Raw genomic sequence first — 23,203 nt, 5'->3', positions numbered from 1 at the left:
ATGTACTTATGATGCCTAACGAGACTTTTTACTGTTAGCAAAGCAAAAGCAGAATTTGTATTGAGATAACACAGAACGCACTAAAGTGAAACATTAAATTGGGAGACCGTCTATATCAACAACTGACTAACATTAATATTTACTGTGTCGTGAGATGGTACATTTTTATGTCCTTGTAATCAATAAAATATTTGTCAGGCCCAATGGCTTGCAAAAGAATTCACGCCCCCCCTTTGGAATTTTTTGTGTTTTGCTACCTCCTAACCTGGAATTGTACTGTTTTTTTTCAAGGTTTCCATCAGTTCATCTAAAGAGCATGCCTACAACTGTGAACATTTAGGCCATGTGCACACGTTCAGGATTTTTAGCGTTTTTTTCGCGTCTTTTCGCTATAAAAACGTGATAAAAATGCGAAAAAAATGCAAACATATGCCTCCTATTATTTACAGTGTATTCCGCATTTTTTGTGCAAATGTTGCGATTTTTTTCCGCGAAAAAAATCGCATCACGGAAAAAAAAGCAACATGTTCATTAAAAATGCGGAATTGCAGGGATTCCGCACACCTAGGAGTCCATTGATCTGCTTACTTCCCGCACGGGGCTGTGCACACCATGCGGGAAGTAAGCAGATTATGTGCGGTTGGTACCCAGGGTGGAGGAGAGGAGACTCTCCTCCATGCACTGGGCACCATATAATTGGTCAAAAATAAAAGAATTAAAATAAATAGCCCTATACTCACCTTCGATGTCCCCCGCAGTGTTCCCGCCTCACCGCTGCATGCTGCCTCTTCGGTTCCTATAGCTGGTGTGCGGTGAAGGACCTGTGATGACGTCACTGTCTTGTGATTGGTCGTGAGCGGTCATGTGAATGCTCACGTGACCGCTCACATGACCGCGACGTCATGGAAGGTCCTGCGCGCACACACCAGCTATAGGAAGAGGAACGGACGCCACTGAGGAGATCGTCTGGGTGAGTATAAGCATTTTTTAATTATTTTTAAACATTCTATCTTTTACTATAGATGCTTCATAAGCAGCATCTATAGTAAAAAGTTGGTCACACTTGTCAAACAGTATGTTTGACAAGTGTGACCAACCTGTCAGTCAGTTTTCCAAGCGATGCTACAGATCGCTTGGAAAACTTTAGCATTCTGCAAGCTAATTACGCTTGCAGAATGCTAAAAAAAACACGAAAAAAAACGGAAAAAAACCGCAAAAAAAAAATGCGGATTTCTTGCAGAAAATTTCCGGTTTTCTTCAGGAAATTTCTGCAAGAAATCTGGACGTGTGCACATACCCTTAGGTTTTTTTATTGTGAAGCAAGCAACAAATGGGACAAAATAACTGAAAACTTCAGTATGCATAACTATTAGTGATGAGCGAATACATTCAGCACTATTCGTTACTTGCACGAATAGTACAGTATTCGGGCTATTCGTTACTCGGCGAGTAATTAGGTATTCGCTTCGGTATATTCGAGTGACCCGTACAGCATGTTTGTCGCTTTATTTGCAGTCAATGAACATGCTAGGCTGGCTTGCCAATCACAGTAATGCCAGCGCCATCTTTGGTGTCAAATGTTAGATGTCCTCACCAGGAAGAACAATAACCATTCTCTCCTCCTCACGAGGCTTAGCCTCCTCCTCCTCCTCCTCCTCCTCCTCTTCCTCCACTTCAGGCCATCGATGCTGGACAAGGAATAAACTGGGATTGGGATTCCCCTCTGTAGCCCAGACTAAGAACTCCTTTTCCTCCTCCTCCTTCTGTTCCTCGTCATCACCCAATGTGGCTTGAGAATATTGTGTGAGGCTGGGCTGTGTGGATTCAGCCACTGTTAAATCTTGCTCCATAGCCACCTGCTCGGCATTCAAAGCTGCCTCTTTGGAATTCTGCAGCGAACGTTTTAATAGAAAGATCAGCGGGAAGGTTACTCTGACAATAGCATCATCAGCATTCACCATGTTGGTGCAGTACTCAAAGTTTTGAAGAACCTCACAAATGTCATCAATCCACACCCAGTTGGCAGTTGTTATGTGTGTGGGCTGAGTGTTACTCTGACGAGAAGCTGGAATCCAGACACTGCTCTCTGTTGCAGTCTTGCCAATATATGAACCGCCTACCGCCTCAGCACATTTATCTAACTATCCCTATGTTGCCAATTCAATTTTTTTTTTCATAACCACCATCCATATATCTTGTTCTCACAAGTTTTATGCATTTAATAGCCCTCTGTGGATGTGCATTTACACATACTGGTTTGTAACCGGTACATGCAGCATTACATGAATACTCGATTTCTTATATTATGGCTGGTCAGAACACTGAAAGCAATTGTTACCATCCACCTTTCTCACCTATTTCCTTATACATTGTAAGCTTGTGAGCAGGGCCCTCATTCCTCTTGGTATCTGTTGTTTATGTGATTATTGTTATTCTGTAATGTCTTTTATTGTCTGTACAAATCCCTGCTAAAATGTAGAGCGCTGCGGAATATGTTGGCGCTATAGAAATAAAATTATTATGATTTACTATTATTATTATTATTATTATTAAAGGTCATATTACAGCGTGGGGGCAGGTCACAAATCAGTAGGTGACAAGGCAAATTAAAGTGCTGCTGCAGCAAAGCTAGTCCGGCGAAAGCCTGAGATGACTTTTGCAAAGGTGCGCTGACACATCGCACCTTGGCAAGTATGTCTGGCAAGTAAGGGTATGTTTTAAAAAATGCTATACAACCAATGTCAGCACATGAGCCATGCATGGAACATGTTTACTGGCGTGCTAAGCTTTAAAGCCGCCCAAGTTACACCCATTATCACACACAACCAGAACTGGTTGGAGGTTCAACGGGGAGAGCCGCTGACCGGTCTGTTCATTTATTACCTTCAACAGCTCAGCTGCATTATGGGCTTTATTACCTAAACAGATGAGTTTCAGCATAGCATGCTGCCGCTTTGCCAAGGCAGTACTGCAGACCTCCCAGCTCAGGAGTGATGGGGAGGCAAATTTTGGTGAGGAGAAGGAGGAGAGACTGAAACCCTGTTAGAAGTTGGGACTGTGGGTAAGATGTGTGATGTCCCAGCCTCTGACTCTGTCCCAAACTCCACCAGGTTCAGCCAGTGTGCCATAAGGGAAATGTAGCTCTCCTGTCCACAAGAACTTGTCCACATGTCTGTGGTAAAGTAGACCTTCCCTGTGACTGCATTAGCCAAACTACGGCTGCTATTATGTAACACATATTTGCTTATGTAACACTTTGACGACACACCGTGAAAAGTAGTGTTGGATGGGAATCGAGTACTCTACTGCTGCCACCACCAAGAGGTCACGGAAAGACTCAGTTCCCACAAGTCAAATTGGCCACATTTACAGGGCTACCGATCAGCCAATGTGAGGGTTTACAGTTTTTTCCTGTGGGTGGATGAATATTTCTGCTTTCTTTTAAACATCTGATGCAGGGAAAAGTGAACACTGCGCTGGGACAATGAACTGGATGTGGCTGCTGACTGTTGTGTCTGTGCAATGCAGGTTGTGGGCAGGAGGCATCAGTGCCTGCTTCATGGACAGCAGATTTGGAAGGCCATAACACAGGGGAAGGAGCAGTGGTTTCACCATCAGGCAAAGATTTTGTACCCAGGCGTTTCACCCACCTACTGGGGTGCTTGGCTGCCATGTGCTTTTGCATGCTGGTGGTGCTCAGGTTGGCATTTTTTTTGCCTGTTCTTAGCTTGGTTTGTCAGACGATGCAAAATACAGTTGTTTTGTCTAAAGGAATTTCAGAAAAAAACTGCCATACAGGGGAACAACGCACCCTTGGCCTCTTATCTAGCCAAGTGCGGGGGGTTCTGTAGAACAGTTGACCAAGTTCTCCCTCTGGTCACTACCTCTTCTTGCCTGTTTTTGTGCTACGTCCATCCCTGTCTGCACTGCTGTGCTTGCTAGGCATGCCATCGTGTCAGGTTAGATCAGTGCCTTCATCATCAACCATGTCAATTTCCAATTTCTCAATCTGATCCTCCTTCTGAGTTGCGATTTTAGGCTTACTTCATAGCAACTCTGCGTCATAATTATCATCCACCTCTTAAGACATGAATTGAACTACCCCAATGTGGCTTTCTCCTGGTCGTGGGTGCTCAAACGCTTGGGCATCACTGCACTCTACCTCCTCATGATCCTCTTTAATGGTGCACATTGAGAGGCCTGACAAATTACAAGGGAACTTAAACAGTCCCTCACAGTGGCCAACATTGGGGTCATATGTCTCCTGGGACTCTTGATGGTGGGAGGAAGAAAGACCATAGTTGAGGATTTAGATTCCCAGCCTCTTGCCTACTGAGACTGGACCATGTGTAAGATTTCGTGGTGCTGCTTGTTAACACACTGGAGCCTTTGTCGGTCATCCAACCCACAACATCCTGGCAATTATCTGGGTTTGCTTGTGGTGTACCACGCTGATCACATTTTGACAGGAAGCTAGAATGAGATCCAGTCACCTTCTGATCTGCAACACGGCCTTGGCAGGCACCACCTCATCCACATCCCTTAACGTCACCCTTTCTCATATTGAAAGCTTTATGCTTATGAAAAAAATGTCCTGGCTTTATTTTTGACAAGTACCCTCACAGAGGTATTATGTACAAATTCAATATATCTAGCAATGTGTGGCATTTTTTTAAGATATAAGCTTTATTACACATGGTAACAGCAGACTTACGAAGATTAGAGATACATAGTCATGTTTGTGTATCTCTGTAGATTTTGCGCCAGTCGCAAAACTGCTAGATAAAGATTTGCTATTTATTAAACCAATAGAAAATGGGTAGGCTTGCACAGATTGGTCAATGGCACTCCTGTCTCTTTCCTTGAGGAGGCTGCTTCAAAGTAAAATGAGGCTTGTAAATGTTCTTGACATGGGTTTCAGGCCTTACAGACTGGCCACAATACAGCCCCTCACTTGCATCCACTATATTCAGAATTTAATTCTAATGCTTTTGGTGTCTGGTAGAATCCATTTTACTGACATTGATCACACAGCTCCCCCAACTCCTGTATTATATTCACCTTACAGTGGCTTCACCCGCTATGATAGCAGTTCCGTTGGGATCCAGTGGCAAAACTGAACTGTGGAACTTACAAAACACTGGTTTCACAGCACTTGATGGCCCTCTGCAAATTGTAAGCGAAAGCCGCATAATGACATGGCAGTGGACATGGTAGTGGTGGCGGGTAAAGCCCAAAATTCAAGTGGGCATGTTTGAAATTGCATAGTAAAGGGATGGGGAATATGTATTCTACTATCTGACTAACTATTTGGCTCCCGAATGTAAAAGTGAGAGCTCTCCCAAATATATGATACAGGGCCACGTGAGGGCCCTTATCAATTACCAAACTCAGGTTTCACGGCACCTGAAGACACTCTGTTAGTTGTCAGCAAGGGTCTCAAAATTCAAGTGGGCATGTTTGAAATAGCATTATAAAGGGATGGGGAATATGTATTTCACTATCTTTCTAACTAATTTGCATGAGAGACCTCCCAAATGTAGGAGTGAGAGCCCTCACAAATGTTAAAGTACAAAATAAAGCCAAAATGCTCCATGTGAACATATGCTAAAGGTGAGGTATAGTTTGTTTGTTTTTTTAATTTTGTGTTATATACATGTAATTATGAAGGAAATAACGTTTCTTAGCATTTTTCACTTTAAAAAAATTTTTGGGTTTGGCTTAGTAGGTCTTTTTAAAAATCCATAAAACCAGCGCAATAGTCTGACAACTAGTGTTGAGCATTCCGATACCGCAAGTATCGGGTATCGGCCGATATTTGCGGTATCGGAATTCCGATACCGAGATCCGATACTTTTGTGATATCGGGAATCGGTATCGGGATCGATATTAATGTGTAAAATAAAGAATAAAAATAAAAAATATTGATATACTCACCTCTCCGACGCAGCCTGGACCTTACCGATGTAACTGGCAGCTTCCGTTCCTAAGAATGAGCGCTTGAAAGACCTTAGATGACGTCGCGGCTTGTGATTGGTCACGTGGCGGCCACGCGACCGCTCACGCGACCAATCACAACCCGCGACATCATCTAAGGTCTTTCAAGCGCTCATTCTTAGGAACGGAAGCTGCCGGTTACATCGGTAAGGTCCAGGCTGCGTCTCAGAGGTGAGTATATCAATATTTTTTTTTTTTATTCTTTATTTTACACATTAATATGGATCCCAGGGCCTGAAGGAGAGTTTCCTCTCCTTCAGACCCTGGGAACCATACAGGATACCTTCCGATACTTGGTGTCCCATTGACTTGTATTGGTATCGGGTATCGGTATCGGCGATATCCGATACTTTTCGGGTATCGGCCGATACTATCCGATACCGATACTTTCAAGTATCGGATGGTATCGCTCAACACTACTGACAACATTATTCCCAAATACCATATGTGAACCAGAAAGGCATGCAGGCATCTTCTCCATGCTGTTTCCATTTAGTTTTAGCTCTTTCCCATCCATTTCAGCTTTTTCTCATGCCCCCAGACCTGTTTGTTGGGTCCAGAAGAAAAATATTCGGCTTTCTCATTGACTTGCATTGGATTCGTTATTCGCTACCAATTCATGGATATTAGAAATTATTGTTGCCGATTATCCGGAATCGAAATATTTCACTATTCACTCAACACTAATAAATATTCACTACCCCTAAAGTCAGTACTTTGTATACTTTGTAGAGCCACCTTTAGTGACAGTTGTAAGTCGCTTTGGATAAGTCTATGAGCTTTCTACATTTTGCTACTGGAATTTTTGCCCATTCCTCAGGACAAAACTATTCCATCTCCTTCAAGTTAAATGATTTCCTGTGATGAACAGCAATCTTCAAGTCTGACTACAATTTCTAGGCTTTAAGTAGGCCACTCCAAAATATTTACATGTTTCCCCTTAAACTACTCCAGTGTTGCTTTTCCAGTATGCTTTGGGTCATTGTCTTGCTGGAAAATAGACAAACAGGATTGGCTCGTGAATATCCCTGTATTTCGCACCATCCATCTTCCCCTCAACTAGGACCATTTTTCCTGCTGCTGTAAAACATCCCCACTGCATGATACTGCTACCACTATGTTTCACTGTGGGGATGGTGTTCTTGGAGTGATGAGCTGTACATTTACCTTGGTGGACTAAAAGTAGAATTTTGTTCTCCTCTCACCCCAGCAACTTCCTCCATACATTTTTGGGAGTCTCAAACATGTATTTTGGCAAACTCAAAATGAGTCTTACAATTTTTGTGCACAAGTAAAAGCTTTTTTTTCCCACTCTACCATAAAGGCCACCTCTATGGAGTGTACGGCTTATTGTGGTCTTATGGACAGATACTCCAGTCTCTGCATGGGAACTCTGCAGCTCCTTCAAGTTTACCTTTGGTCTCTGTACTGCCTCTCTGATTAATGTCCTCTTTGTCCCGGGCTGAGAGTTTTGGTGAGAGGCCCTCTCTTGTTAGGTTTGTTGTGGTAACATGTTATTTTCATTTGATGATAACGGATTTGATGGTGCTCTGGGAGATCATCAGTGATTGGGATATTTTCTATTTCTACTTCTTAACAACTTTGTCCCTGACTTGTTTAGAGATCTCCTTGGTCTTCATGGTGTTGTTTGATTAGTGATACCTCTTGCTTAATGGTGTTGCAGCCTCTGTGGCCTCTCAGAAAAGTTGTGCATATACTGACAGACCATGTGACACTTAGAATGCACACAGGTGAGCTTCCTTTCACTAAGCATGTGAATTATTAAGATAATTGCTTGCACCAGAAATTTTTTGGTGCTTCATAGCAAAACATGTGAATACATATGCACATGACAATTTTTAGTTATTTAATCTCATAAATTTAACCCCTTCACGACCTTTGACGCATACGCTGCGTCATGTGTTGTGAATTCTGTTTGTGGGCTCCCCCGGTGGTGTTTTATGGTAGTGCCACTTATTTGCCTTCTTCTATCCTTGATCACCTGTTGACACCCATTAGGGGAGTTTCCTATTTAAGGCTGCTTGGCTGCTGGTCTGATGCCGGCCAACAATGTATCAGTAGCATTCTGTTGCATTCTCCTGCCTCAAGATCCTGTTCAGCTAAGTTGAATTTTGTTTCTAGTTTATTCTATTTTTGTCCAGCTATTTGCAATGTGACTCTCTGTAGCTGGAAGCTCTCGTGGACTGGAATTGCCACTCCAGTGGCATGAGTTGTCACTGGAGTTTTAAAGTAATTTCAGGATGGTGTTTTTGAGTAGTGTTTTGAAGTTGACCGTGAAGTGACTCTTTCCTGTACTTCTGCTATCTAGTAAGCGGACCTCATTGTGCTAAATCTGCTGTTCATCCTACGTATGTCTTTTCCTCTTGACTCACCGTCAATATCTGTGGGGGGCTGCTATCTCCTTTTGGGGTTCATCTCTGGAGGTAAGGCAGGCCTGTATATTCCTCTGATAGAGGTAGTTAGATCTCCGGCTGGCGCGTGGTGTCTAGGGCATCGTAGGAAACACTCCCCGGCTACTTCCAGTGTCGTGTCAGGTTCAGGTCACGGTCACTTTAGTTCCCATCACCCGAGAGCTAGTCCGTTGTTATTTTGATTTCCCTGCCATTGGGAAAATCATAACAGTTTGGCCGGCCTACATGTGTTTAAACTATGCACTAAAGCAGGAAAGGATATGAAAAGGTTTTTTTTCCTTCTGTGTTTGGAAAGTGCACCTTAGTGCTTATTTGTACTCCTTGCTTAAACTGCAGTCTTCAGCCTTTTTTTTTTTTTCCTCTCCTCTTAATCTCTGAATGGCTTTGGTTACACCTGTTTGAATCATGGATCCACAGAGTTTGGTTGCAGGTCTGAATAACCTGGCTACAAGGGTCCAGAACTTACAAGATTTTGTTATACGTGCTCCAATGTCTGAACCTAAGATCCCTATGCCTGAATTTTTTACCGGAGACAGATCCCGTTTTTTGAATTTCAGAGAGAATTGTAAATTGTTTTTGTCTCTGAAATCTCACTCTGCTGGTGATCCTGCGCAACAGGTTAAAATTGTTATTTCTCTATTGCGGGGTGACCCACAAAGTTGGGCATTTGCATTGTCGCCAGGGGATCCTGCGTTATTAAATGTAGATGCGTTTTTTTCTGGCTTTGGGGTTGCTTTATGAAGAACCTAATTTAGAGATTTTGGCTGAGAAAGCCTTGATAGCTCTTTCTCAAGGGCAAGATGAAGCTGAGATATACTGCCAAAAATTTCGTAAATGGTCGGTGCTTACTAAATGGAATGAGTGCGCTCTAGCAGCTAATTTCAGAGAAGGTCTCTCTGATGCCGTGAAGGATGTCATGGTGGGGTTCCCTGTGCCTACAGGTCTGAATGATGCCATGAAATTGGCTATCCAGATTGATCGGCGTTTACGGGAGCGCAAATCTGTGCACCATATGGCGGTATCTTCTGAGCAAAAATCTGTGCACCATATGGCGGTATCTTTTGAGCAAAAACCTGTGCACCATATGGCGGTATCTTCTGAGCAAAAACCTGTGCACCATATGGCGGTATCTTCTGAGCAAAAACCTGTGCATCATTTGGCGGTGACCTCTGAAAAGGCACCAGAGCATATGCAATGCGATAGTGTATTGTCTAGAGGCGAACGACAGAATTACAGGCGCAAAAATGGGTTGTGCTTCTATTGTGGAGATCCAGCTCATGTTATATCAGCATGCTCTAAACGCATAAAGAAGGTTGATAAAAAGGTTGATAAATCTTTTTCTATGGGTACCTTGCAGTCTAAATTTCTTTTGTCCGTGACATTGATTTGTACTTTATCATCTGTTACTGTGGATGCTTATGTGGATTCTGGCGCCGCTCTGAGTCTCATGGATTGGTCCTTTGCCAAGCATTGTGGGTTTGATTTAGAGCCTCTGGAGGTTTCTATTCCCTTAAAGGGTATTGATTCTACACCTTTGGCTAGCAATAAACCACAATATTGGACACAAGTGACTATGCATCTGTCCCCAGACCATCAGGAGATTATTCGTTTCCTGGTGTTATATAATCTACATGACGTATTAGTACTTGGATTACCATGGTTACAAATTCATAATCCAGTCTTGGACTGGAGATCAATGTCTGTGCTGAGCTGGGGATGTCAGGGGATTCATGGGGATGCACCTTTGGTTCCCATTTCTTCATCTACTCCCTCTGAGATCCCAGCATTTCTGTCAGATTTTTATGATGTCTTTCAGGAGCCTAAAACTGATTCTCTCCCTCCTCACAGAGAGTGTGACTGTGCTATTGAGTTGATTCCCGGTAGTAAATTTCCTAAGGGTCGCTTGTTTAATTTGTCTGTACCTGAACATACTGCTATGCGGGAGTATATCAGAGAATCTTTGGAAAAGGGTCATATTCGCCCCTCTTTGTCTCCACTGGGGGCAGGGTTTTTCTTTGTGGGTAAAAAGGATGGTTCATTGAGACCTTGTATCGACTATCGACTTCTGAATAAGATTACAGTTAAATACCAGTATCCGTTACCTTTACTGACTGATCTTTTTGCTCGCATAAAGGGGGCGAAGTGGTTCACTAAGATCGATCTACGTGGTGCGTATAATTTGGTGCGGATTAAGCAGGGGGATGAGTGGAAGACCGCATTTAATACGCCTGAAGGCCATTTTGAGTATTTGGTAATGCCTTTCGGTCTCGCGAATGCCCCTTCCGTTTTTCAGTCCTTTATGCACGATATTTTCCGTGAATATCTGGATAAATTTATGATTGTGTATTTGGATGATATTTTGATTTTTTCGGAGGACTGGGAATCTCATGTTCAACAGGTCAGGAGAGTTTTTCAGGTTTTACGAGCTAATTCTCTATTTGTGAAGGGCTCAAAGTGTATTTTTGGGGTTCAGAGAATTTCCTTTTTGGGATATATTTTTTCCCCTTCATCTATGGAGATGGACCCTGTTAAGGTTCAGGCTATTTGTGATTGGGTACAACCTACTTCTCTAAAGAGTCTTCAGAAATTCTTGGGATTTGCTAATTTCTATCGCCGATTCATAGCGGGTTTTTCTGCCATTGCTAAACCTTTGACTGATTTGACCAAGAAGGGTGCTGATGTTGCTAATTGGTCCTCTGCGGCTGTGGAGGCCTTTCGGGAGCTTAAGCGCCGCTTTTCTTCTGCTCCTGTGTTGCGCCAGCCTGATGTTTCGCTCCCGTTCCAGGTTGAAGTAGATGCTTCCGAGATTGGAGCAGGTGCAGTTTTGTCGCAGAAAGGTCCTGACTGCTCAGTGATGAGACCATGTGCGTTTTTCTCTCGAAAGTTTTCGCCCGCTGAGCGAAATTATGATGTTGGAAATCGGGAGCTCTTGGCCATGAAGTGGGCATTTGAGGAGTGGCGTCATTGGCTTGAGGGTGCTAGACACCAGGTGGTGGTCTTGACTGACCACAAAAATCTAATTTATCTTGAGTCAGCCAGGCGTCTGAATCCTAGACAGGCGCGCTGGTCGTTGTTTTTCTCTCGATTTAACTTTGTGGTTTCATATCTGCCTGGGTCTAAGAATGTGAGGGCGGATGCCCTCTCTAGGAGTTTTGAGCCTGACTCGCCTGGTGATTCCGAACCTACTGGCATCCTGAAGGATGGGGTGATATTGTCAGCTGTCTCCCCAGACCTGCGGCGCTCTTTGCAGGAGTTTCAGGTGGATAGGCCTGATCGCTGTCCGCCTGGTAGATTGTTTGTCCCTGATGACTGGACCAGTAGAGTTATTTCGGAGGTTCACTCTTCCGCGTTGGCAGGTCATCCTGGAATTTTTGGCACCAGGGATCTGGTGTCTAGGTCCTTCTGGTGGCCTTCCTTGTCTCGAGATGTACGTATTTTTGTGCAGTCTTGTGATGTTTGTGCTCGGGCTAAGCCCTGCTGTTCCCGGGCCAGCGGGTTGTTGTTGCCCTTGCCTATTCCTAAGAGGCCTTGGACGCACATCTCTATGGACTTTATTTCTGACCTTCCTGTTTCTCGTAGGATGTCCGTCATCTGGGTGGTGTGTGACCGTTTTTCCAAGATGGTTCACTTGGTACCTTTGCCCAAATTGCCCTCCTCCTCTGAGCTGGTCCCTCTATTTTTTCAGAATGTTGTGCGTTTGCATGGTATTCCTGAGAATATAGTGTCTGACAGGGGTACTCAGTTTGTGTCTAGATTTTGGCGGGCGTTCTGTGCCAGGATGGGCATCGACTTGTCTTTTTCGTCTGCATTCCATCCTCAGACTAATGGCCAGACTGAGCGTACTAATCAGACCTTGGAGACTTACTTGAGGTGTTTTGTGTCCGCTGATCAGGACGATTGGCTTGATTTTTTGCCATTGGCAGAGTTTGCCCTTAACAATCGGGCCAGTTCTGCCACTTTGGTTTCTCCATTTTTTTGGAATTCAGGGTTTCACCCTCGCTTTTCGTCCGGTCAGTTGGAGTCTTCGGATTGTCCTGGAGTAGATGCTGTGGTTGATAGAATGCATCAGATTTGGGGACAGGTTGTGGACAATCTGAAGTTGTCCCAGGAGAAGACTCAACAGTTCACTAATCGTCATCGGCGTGTCGGTCCTCGTCTTTGTGTTGGGGACCTGGTTTGGTTGTCTTCTCGATTTGTTCCTATGAAGGTCTCGTCTCCTAAGTTTAAGCCTCGGTTTATCGGCCCTTATAGGATTCTGGAGGTTCTCAATCCTGTGTCCTTTCGTTTGGACCTCCCAGCATCTTTTACTATTCATAATGTTTTTCATCGGTCATTGTTGCGGAGGTATGAGGTGCCGGTTGTTCCGTCTGCTGATCCTCCTGCTCCTGTGCTGGTTGAGGGTGAGTTGGAGTATGTGGTGGAAAAGATCTTGGACTCCCGTGTTTCCAGACGGAAACTTCAGTATCTGGTTAAGTGGAAAGGCTATGGTCAGGAGGATAATTCTTGGGTGACAGCATCTGATGTTCATGCTCCTGATTTGGTTCGTGCATTTCATAGTGCTCATCCAGATCGCCCTGGTGGTTCTGGTGAGGGTTCGGTGCCCCCTCCTTAAGGGGGGGGTACTGTTGTGAATTCTGTTTGTGGGCTCCCCCGGTGGTGTTTTATGGTAGTGCCACTTATTTGCCTTCTTCTATCCTTGATCACCTGTTGACACCCATTAGGGGAGTTTCCTATTTAAGGCTGCTTGGCTGCTGGTCTGATGCCGGCCAACAATGTATCAGTAGCATTCTGTTGCATTCTCCTGCCTCAAGATCCTGTTCAGCTAAGTTGAATTTTGTTTCTAGTTTATTCTATTTTTGTCCAGCTATTTGCAATGTGACTCTCTGTAGCTGGAAGCTCTCGTGGACTGGAATTGCCACTCCAGTGGCATGAGTTGTCACTGGAGTTTTAAAGTAATTTCAGGATGGTGTTTTTGAGTAGTGTTTTGAAGTTGACCGTGAAGTGACTCTTTCCTGTACTTCTGCTATCTAGTAAGCGGACCTCATTGTGCTAAATCTGCTGTTCATCCTACGTATGTCTTTTCCTCTTGACTCACCGTCAATATCTGTGGGGGGCTGCTATCTCCTTTTGGGGTTCATCTCTGGAGGTAAGGCAGGCCTGTATATTCCTCTGATAGAGGTAGTTAGATCTCCGGCTGGCGCGTGGTGTCTAGGGCATCGTAGGAAACACTCCCCGGCTACTTCCAGTGTCGTGTCAGGTTCAGGTCACGGTCACTTTAGTTCCCATCACCCGAGAGCTAGTCCGTTGTTATTTTGATTTCCCTGCCATTGGGAAAATCATAACAGTCATGAAAGTCGGTGCCAATGCGACCTATGACGCAGCGTATGCGTCATGGAATGATCGCGTCCCTGCAGATCGGGTGAAAGGGTTAACTCCGATTTTACCCGATCTGCAGAGACAGGGGGAGTGGTGCTTCAGCCCAGGGGGGGCTTCACCCCCCCGTGGCTACGATCGCTCTGATTGGCTGTTGAAAGTGAAACTGCCAATCAGAGCGATTTGTAATATTTCACCTAAAAAACTGGTGAAATATTACAATCCAGCCATGGCCGATGCTGCAATATCATCGGCCATGGCTGGAAATACTCAAGTGCCCCCCCCACACCCACCGATCGCCCCCCCAGTCCTCCGTTATGGGGTCCGGTCCCCTCCGTCCGCCTGCCGGCTCCCCCGTCCTCCTGTCCGCTCCCTCCTTGCTCAGATCCCCCCCCCCTGTGCTCCGATCACCCCCCCTGTGCTCCGATCCACCACCCCTTCATACTTACCGATCCTCCCGGTGTCCGGCCGTCTCCTCGCTGGGCGCCGCCATCTTGGAAAATGGCGGGCGCATGCTCAGTGCGCCCGCCGAATCTGCCAGTCGGCAGATTCCTTACAAGTACATTTTGATCGCTGTGGTAGGTTCTATCACAGCGATCAAAATAAAAAAAATAATAAATAATCCCCCCCCCCTTTATCACCCCCATAGGGACAATAATAAAATAAAGAAAATTTTTTTTTTCTTTTTACACTAGGGTTAGGGTTACGGGTAGGGTTAGGGGTAGGGTTATGGCATGTGCACACAGAGCGGATCGGCCGCGGATCCGCAGCGGATCGGCCGCGGATCGGCGGCGGATCGGCAGCGGATCGGCAGCGGATCGGCCGCGGATCGGCAGTGGATCGGCAGCGGATCGGCGGCGGATCGGCAGCGGATCGGCGGCGGATCGGCAGCGGATCCGCAGCGGATCCGCAGCGGATCCGCAGCGGATTGGCCGCTGCGAATTCGAAGCAGTTTTCCATCAGGTTTACAGTACCATGTAAACCTAAGGAAAACCAAATCCGCTGTGCCCATGGTGCGGAAAATTCCGTGCAGAAACGCTGCGTTGTATTTTCCGCAGCATGTCAATTCTTTGTGCGGATTCCGCAGTGTTTTACACCTGTTCCTCAATAGGAATCCGCAGGTGAAATCCGCACAAAAAAACACTGGAAATCTGCTGTAAATCCGCAGGTAAAACGCAGTGCCTTTTACCTGCAGATTTTTCAAAAATCGTGCGGAAAAATCTCACACAAATCCGCAACGTGGGCACATAGCCTTAGGGTTAGGGTTGGAATTAGAGTTAGGGTTGGAATTAGGGCTAGGGTTTGAAATAGGGTTAAGATTAGGCTTGTGGTTAGGGTTACGGATAGGGTTAGGGGTGTGTTGGGGTTACAGTTGTGGTTAGGGTTGGGATTAGGGTTACGGTTGGGATTAGGGTTAGGATTAGGGTTGGAATTAGGGTTACGGGTGTGTTGCGGTTAGGGTTGTGATTAGGGTTATGGCTACAGTTGGGATTAGGATTAGGGGTGTGTTGGGGTTAGTGTTGAAGTTAGAATTGAGGGGTTTCCACTGTTTAGGCACATCAGGGGTCTCCAAACGCAACATGGCGCCACCATTGATTCCAGCCAATCTTGCGTTCAAAAAGTCAAATGGTGCTCCCGCCCTTCCAAGCCCCGACGTGCGCCCAAACAGTGGTTTACCCCCACATTTGGGGTACCAGCGTACTCAGGACAAACTGGGCAACAACTGTTGGGGTCCAATTTCTCCTGTTACCCTTGCAAAAATAAAAAATTACTTGCTAAAACATAATTTTTGAGGAAAGAACAATTATTTTTTATTTTCACGGCTCTGCGTTATAAACTTCTGTGAAGCACTTGGGGGTTGAAAGTGCTCACCACACATCTAGATTAGTTCCTTGGGGGTCTAGTTTCCAAAATGGGGTCACTTGTGGGGTGTTTCTACTGTTTAGGCACATCAGGGGCTCTGCAAATGCAATGTGACGCCCGCAGACCATTCCATCAAAGTCTGCATTCCAAAACGTCACTACTTCCCTTCCGAGCCCTGACGTGTGCCCAAACAGTGGTTTACCCCCACCAAAATGGGGTCACTTGTGGGGGGTTTCTACTGTTTAGGCATATCAGGGGCTCTGCAAACGTAACATGATGCCCGCAGACCATTCCATCAAAGTCTGCATTCCAAAACGTCACTACTTCCCTTCCGAGCCCTGACGTGTGCCCAAACAGTGGTTTACCCCCACATATGGGGTATCAGCGTACTCACAACAAACTGGGCAACAAATATTGGGGTCCAAATTCTCCTGTTACCCTTGTGAAAATAAAAAATTGCTTGCTAAAACATATTTTTTGAGGAAAGAAAAATGATTTTTTATTTTCACGGCTCTGCGTTGTAAACTTCTGTGAAGCACTTGGGGATTGAAAGTGCTCACCACACATCTAGATTAGTTCCTTGGGGGGTCTAGTTTCCAAAATGGGGTCACTTGTGGGGGGTTTCTACTGTTTAGGCATATCAGGGGCTCTGCAAACGTAACATGATGCCCGCAGACCATTCCATCAAAGTCTGCATTCCAAAACGTCACTACTTCCCTTCCGAGCCCCGGCATGTGCCCAAACAGTGGTTTACCCCCACATATGGGGTATCAGCGTACTCAGGAGAAACTGGACAACAACTTTTGGGGTCCAATTTCTCCTGTTACTCTTGCAAAAATAAAAAATTCTGGGCTAAAAAATATTTTTGAGGAAAGGAAACACGTTTATTATTTTCACGGCTCTGCGTTATAAACTTCTGTGAAGCACTTGGGGGTTCAAAGTGCTCACCACACATCTAGATAAGTTCCCTTGGGGGTCTAGTTTCCAAAATGGAGTCACTTGTGGGGAGTTCCTACTGTTTAGGCACATCAGGGGCTCTGCAAACGCAACCTGACGCCCGCAGAGCATTCCATCAAAGTCTGCATTTCAAAACGTCACTACTTCCCTTCCGAACCCCGACGTGTGCCAAAACAATGGTTTACCCCCACATATGGGGTATCAGCGTACTCAGGAGAAACTGGACAACAACTTTTGGGGTCCAATTTCTCCTGTTACCCTTGGGAAAATAAAAAATTGTGGGCTAAAAAATCATTTTTGAGAAAAGAAAAATTATTTTTTATTTTCATGGCTCTGCGTTATAAACTTCTGTGAAGCACTTGGGGGTTCAAAGTGCTCACCACACATCTAGATTAGTTCCTTTGGAGGTCTAGTTTCCAAAATGGGGTCACTTGTGCTGGAGCTCCAATGTTTAGGCACACAGGGGCTCTCCAAACGCGACATGGTGTCCGCTAATGATTGGAGCTAATTTTCCATTCAAAAAGCCAAATGGCGTGCCTTCCCTTCCGAGCCCTGCCGTGCGCCCAAACAGTGGTTTACCCCCACATATGGGGTATCATCGTACTCAGGACAAACTGGACAACAACATTTGGGGTCCAATTTCTCCTATTATCCTTGGGAAAATAAAAAATTCTGGGCTAAAAATAATTTTTGAGGAAAGAAAAATTATTTTTTTATTTTCACGGCTCTGCGTTATAAACTTCTGTGAAGCACCTGGGGGTTGTAAGTGCTCACTATGCATCTAGATAAGTTCCTTGGGGGGTCTAGTTTCCAAAATGGGGTCACTTGTAGGGGAGCTCCAATGTTTAGGCACACAGGGGCTCTCCAAACGCGACATGGTGTCCGCTAACGATTGGAGCCAATTTTCCATTCAAAAAGTCAAATGGCACGCCTCCCCTTCCGAGCCTTGCCGTGCACCCAAACAGTGGTTTACCCCCACATATGAGGTATCGGCATACTCAGGAGAAATTGCCCAACAAATTTTAGGATCCATTTTATCCTGTTGCCCATGTGAAAATGAAAGAATTGAGGCTAAAAGAAATTTTGTGTGAAAAAAAAGTACTTTTTCATTTTTGCGGATCAATTTGTGAAGCACCTGGGGGTTTAAAGTGCTCACTATGCCTCTAGATGAGTTCCTTGGGGGGTCTAGTTTCCAAAATGGGGTCACTTGTGGAGGAGCTCCAATGTTTAGGCACACAGGGGCTTTCCAAACGCGACATGGTGTCCGCTAACGATGGAGATAATTTTTCATTCAAAAAGTCAAATGGCGCTCCTTCCCTTCCGAGCCTTACCATGTGCCCAAAAAGTGGTTTACCCCCACATGTGAGGTATTGGTGTACTCAGGAGAAATTGCCCAACAAAATTTAGGATCCATTTTATCCTGTTGCCCATGTGAAAATGAAAAAATTGAGGCTAAAATAATTTTTTTGTGAAAAAAAAGTACTTTTTCATTTTTACGGATCAATTTGTGAAGCACCTGGGGGTTTAAAGTGCTCACTATGCTTCTAGATAAGTTCCTTGGGGGGTCTAGTTTCCAAAATGGGGTCACTTGTGGGGGAGCTCCAATGTTTAGGCACACGGGGGCTCTCCAAACGTGACATGGTGTCCGCTAAAGATTGGAGCCAATTTTTCATTCAAAAAGTCAAATGGCGCTCCTTCCCTTCCGAGCCCTGCCGTGCACCCAAACAGTGGTTTACCCCCACATATGAGGTATCAGCGTACTCAGGACAAATTGGACAACAACGTCCGTGGTCCAGTTTCTCCTTTTACCGCTGGGAAAATAAAAAAATTGTTGCTAAAAGATCATTTTTGTGACTAAAAAGTTAAATGTTCATTTTTTACTTCCATGTTGCTTCTGCTGCTGTGAAACACCTGAAGGGTTAATAAACTTCTTGAATGTGGTTTTGAGCACCTTGAGGGGTGCAGTTTTTAGAATGGTGTCACTTTTGGGTATTTTCAGCCATATAGAACCCTCAAAATGACTTCAAATGTGAGGTGGTCCCTAAAAAAAATGGTTTTGTAAATTTTGTTGTAAAAATGAGAAATCACTGGTCAAATTTTAACCCTTATAACTTCCTAGCAAAAAAAAAAATTGTTTCCAAAATTGTGCTGATGTAAAGTAGACATGTGGGAAACGTTATTTATTAACTATTTTGTGTCACATAACTCTCTGGTTTAACAGAATAAAAATTCAAAATGTGAAAATTGCGAAATTTTCAAATTTTTTGCCAAATTTCCATTTTTTTCACAAATAAACTCAGAAATTATCGACCTAAATTTACCACTAACATGAAGCCCAATATGTCACGAAAAAACAATCTCAGAATCGCTAGGATCCGTTGAAGCGTTCCGGAGTTATTACCTCATAAAGGGACACTGGTCAGAATTGCAAAAAACGGCAAGGTCATTAAGGCCAAAATAGGCTGGGTCATGAAGGGGTTAATTTCTGACTATATTTTTCCCATTTCACTTTACCAACTTAGACTATTTAGTGCTGATTCATCACACACAAATCGGATTAAAAAATATTTAAACACAACTTGTAATGTAACAAAACAGGTAAAAAGCCAAAGGGGTGAATACTTTCACAAGCCACTGTATACCTTAATAGATCATATCATAAAAGAAGCACTCTAAATTCCACCCCATCTCACATTCCTCTACCCCTTTCTCCCCCAAAATAGCCTATACAGTGCAGTTTAGACTATTATTAAAGAATATTAATTTAGAGGTTTCTGCTCCTGCTTTATGCATATCTATTTTAGTTGATGTGCTATGTTAAGGTTGCCTGCCATCTTGATTCCATATTTTCCTGTGATGTGCATAGCAGAGCCTCAGTGTATGCTACACAATGTATACAGCTGTGTCTCTGTGTATTCTATGTGATGTATATAAGGCTGGGTTCACATTACATTAGTGGCGTCCGTTAAACGGACTACGTTACACCGCAGCATAACGCGGTGTAATGTAGTCTGTTTAATGCCGCCATTGACTCCAATGTCGGACACATCACTAGCGCACGTCCACATCTAGGGATGTGCCATCATTGAGTGATGGACCCTGAGACGCGGGCTGCAGCGTTTCCGGGTCCGTCACTGCTAGTGCAGATAGAGATAGCAGATGCTTTATCTGCGCTAGCGTGCTGCCATACTGGCACTTGCGTTTACAGCAGCCCGTTACCGTATGTGTTGAACGGGCTGCAGTAAATGTAATGTGAAACCAGCCTAAAAGAGTTTGTGTATCCAATGTGATGCATACAGCAGAGTATCATTGTATCCTATGCGATGTATACAGCAGACGCTGACTGTATCATATGTGATGTATACAGAAGAGTCTCATTGCATCCTGTATTATGTATTCAGCAGTCTCAGTGTATATTATGTACTGTATTCATAAGAATCTCCTATATAATGTATATACCTGTCTCACCTACAATATCAGTGCTCTCTTGTACACTGACGAGAAAAAGGGTAACTATGTTTTAAATTTTGAATTTCCTCAATCCACTTCTCACCTTCCACTACAGCTTTGAATGTGAGACTACCGTCATTTTATAGACAATTATCTTGACTACCTCATATATTAAGTTAACTTGTAACTATTTAGCATCTTGTCTTGTCACAGTATACATTTTAATTTTTATTATTTTGTTGGAATTTTGTAAATATAGACCACCTTTGGCTTTCAGCACTGCCTATATACCTCTGGGCATGCTCTCAATCAGATTCAAAATGCAGAAATCCAGGGCTGCCACCAGGAATTTCAGGGCCCCCTACTGGCAAAAGTTTTGGGGCCCCTTGAGACTCCGCCCAGGCTTCACCCCAGCTCTGCCTCCACCCATAAAACCTTCCACAGTCCCACCACCCACTCTTAGAAAAACTCCACTTCTGCACCACGACCTCACCAATCACTATAGCCAACATTTTTTGTTTTGGACAAAAGATTCATTACTAGTCAGACTCCTGCATCCTCAATGCCCCCCACTCTGTACTTCCCACTCTCACGATATATTATATTTACATGCCCCCCTCCGCCCCAATTCATTATGTCATGTCCTCTCTCTCTGAAAATAACAAATCACTTGGCACTCAAAGAAGAGTCTTATTGCAAGATGAAATTGAACATTCTGTTTATTTGTGCTTCCAGTTCAAAGATTTAAACGTTTTCGGTCAAATCACAAGACCTTCATCAGAAATATCTTTAACAAAACTGGAAGCAAAAAACAGCCGCACTTGGCACTCTTTGAGTGCCAAGTGATTTGTTATTTTCTACTCGATGGGCTGGAAACCTGACTTGTTCACCATACAAGTTCCTTGAGTTGCGTGTGTACTATCCTCATGTCCGCTCTCTCTCCCACCCCCACCCTGTTTATAAACATTTGCTCCCCACGCACCAATTTAATTCATTTTATTAAAAAATAAAAAAATCATACTCATCTCTCATACGATACACTGCAGCTCCACTTCAGGTATCCTCCTGGTGAGTGGCACACGCACACAATGATGTAATCACATATGCGCCATCACTAACGCATCACAGAAGAGGCAGAAGGACTCCCTCGGAGCTGGACAGCTGTTCCGTGTAGCTCTAGGAAGTCTCTTTGCACCGCCGGCGGTGGCGAGCTGGCACAAAATGTTCTATTATACCCTAGGGCCAAGTGAGTAGAAGCATGAGAGGGGGAACCAGACTGAATCCTGACTCCCCCTTCTTTACTTCCTCTCACCAGGCACCATACAACAGTAAGGGCAGTAATTCCCTGATGGCAGCCCTGCAGAAATCTGATCCCAGGTCTCTTCTACATGTTCCAAAATTTGGTGCATATTCGCCGACTCACTTGGGTATATACATAGCTTTTTCTTCAAATCTATCCACAAGTGTTCAATTGGGATGAGGTCTGTTGATTATGAGGGCCAATCCAGCACCTCTACTTCATTGTCATTGAACCATTTCCTTGCCAATTTTGAAGTATGCTTCAGGTCGTTATACTATGTCGTCCATTTCATACTCATAATACTCCAGTTTGAAGAAACTATTCTTGTAGGATACTCACATATACAACCACTGGCAAAAATTATGGAATCACCGGCCTTGGAGGATGTTCATTCAGTTGTTTAATTTTGTAGAAAAAAAAGCAGATCACAGACATGGCACAAAACTAAATTCATTTCAAATGGCTTCCTGTCTTTAAGAAACACTAAAAGAAATCAAGAACAAAAAATATGGTGGTCAGTAATGGTTACTTTTTTAACCAAACATAGGGGAAAAATTATGGAATCACTCAATTCTGAGGAAAAAATTATGGAATCATCCTGTAAATTTTCATATCCAAAAATAACACCTGCATCAAGTTAGATCTGCTCGTTAGTCTGCATCTAAAAAGGAGTGATCACACCTTGGAGATCTGTTGCACCAAGTGGACTGACATAATCATGGCTCCGCATATAGAGTAGCTGCGGAGACACCATCACGTGTTTCTCAACGCAAGCAGTGAATAGCCAGGCCTTTCCCCGGGAAGGAACAACCACGGGAAGAGCAGCATCCAATAAAGGAAAACATCCAATACAGGAAAACCACCTATGCGAAGCATGGTATCCATCCACAGACAGCTGTTTCGGGGTTTTTGCCCCTCATCAGTGTGGAGTAGGAATCTGGCTACTAGGAGAAGTGCCTAGTAAAAAGGCTGTAAAGGTACAGATGATTGGCCTCGGGGAGACCAAAACATCCAACACCACGGAGACACCATCACGTGTTTCTCAACGCAGTGATTCCAGAACACTGCCCCCATTGTTGTGAACTCTGTTTTTGGGTTCCCTCTTGTGGTCACAAGTGGTGCTGTGTGAGTGCTGTCTTTGGGCTCCCTCTGGTGGCTCTTTGTGTCATTCTGCAGGTCTGAGGCTGGATCAGCTGTCTCGTTATCTGTTAGTCCAGGTGAGCTAAATAGGAAACCAGCTATCAGTTGTTGCCTGCTGACTAGTGTTGAGCATTCCGATACCGCAAGTATCGGGTATCGGCCGATACTTAGCGGTATCGGAATTCCGATACCGAGATCCGATACTTGCAGCGTATCGGATACCGGAATCGGAAGTTCCCAGGATTCAAACTGCACAAATTTGTACGAAATCAGCCAATGAGAATGATTCCAAGTGTGGGCACATCCTGTTCAGCATGGAGGGCCTGAAACTACTGGCAAGGCTGTGATTGGCTGCTGAAATGATGTCATGATGCAGTTTAAAAGTCGCTGGCGCCATTTTGCGCTCACTCTGCTGTGAATTCAGTTAGTGACAGGACGCTGTTTGCTGACTGAGGGCCAGTTTAGAGATAGCGATTTGCTTCTTTGTGCTTTTCAAAGGCTAATTTAGCAACCGCTGTGTTCACCTACTAATCACCTGGCTTTTGCCTTGTAGCGCTGTTTTCACAGCGATCTGCAAGGTCTGTGTGTGTGTGTGAGTGCAGCCCACTCTCTAGTCTGTGTGCAGCCATAGGCCATCCATAGCTGGTTGTATTCAGTTCAGGGAGGGTGGTTCATTGCCTCATACTGTTCT

The 23,203-nt window shown here is 44.4% G+C and overlaps 1 protein-coding gene across 2 annotated transcripts in view; it reads right to left on the bottom strand.

Annotated features, from left to right (window-relative positions):
- LOC143815529 (amine oxidase [flavin-containing] B-like) overlaps positions 1–23,203 on the bottom strand; it is a 162,297-nt gene that overhangs the window by 5,753 nt on the left and 133,341 nt on the right. The gene's annotated exons all lie outside the window — the stretch shown is intronic.

Source organism: Ranitomeya variabilis, chromosome 3, assembly GCF_051348905.1.
Source record: "Ranitomeya variabilis isolate aRanVar5 chromosome 3, aRanVar5.hap1, whole genome shotgun sequence".
In the NCBI taxonomy this organism is placed as follows: Eukaryota; Metazoa; Chordata; class Amphibia; order Anura; family Dendrobatidae; genus Ranitomeya; species Ranitomeya variabilis.
The sequence above is the reverse complement of the archived record's forward strand: the minus strand, read 5'-3'. Positions and strand labels throughout refer to the sequence as shown.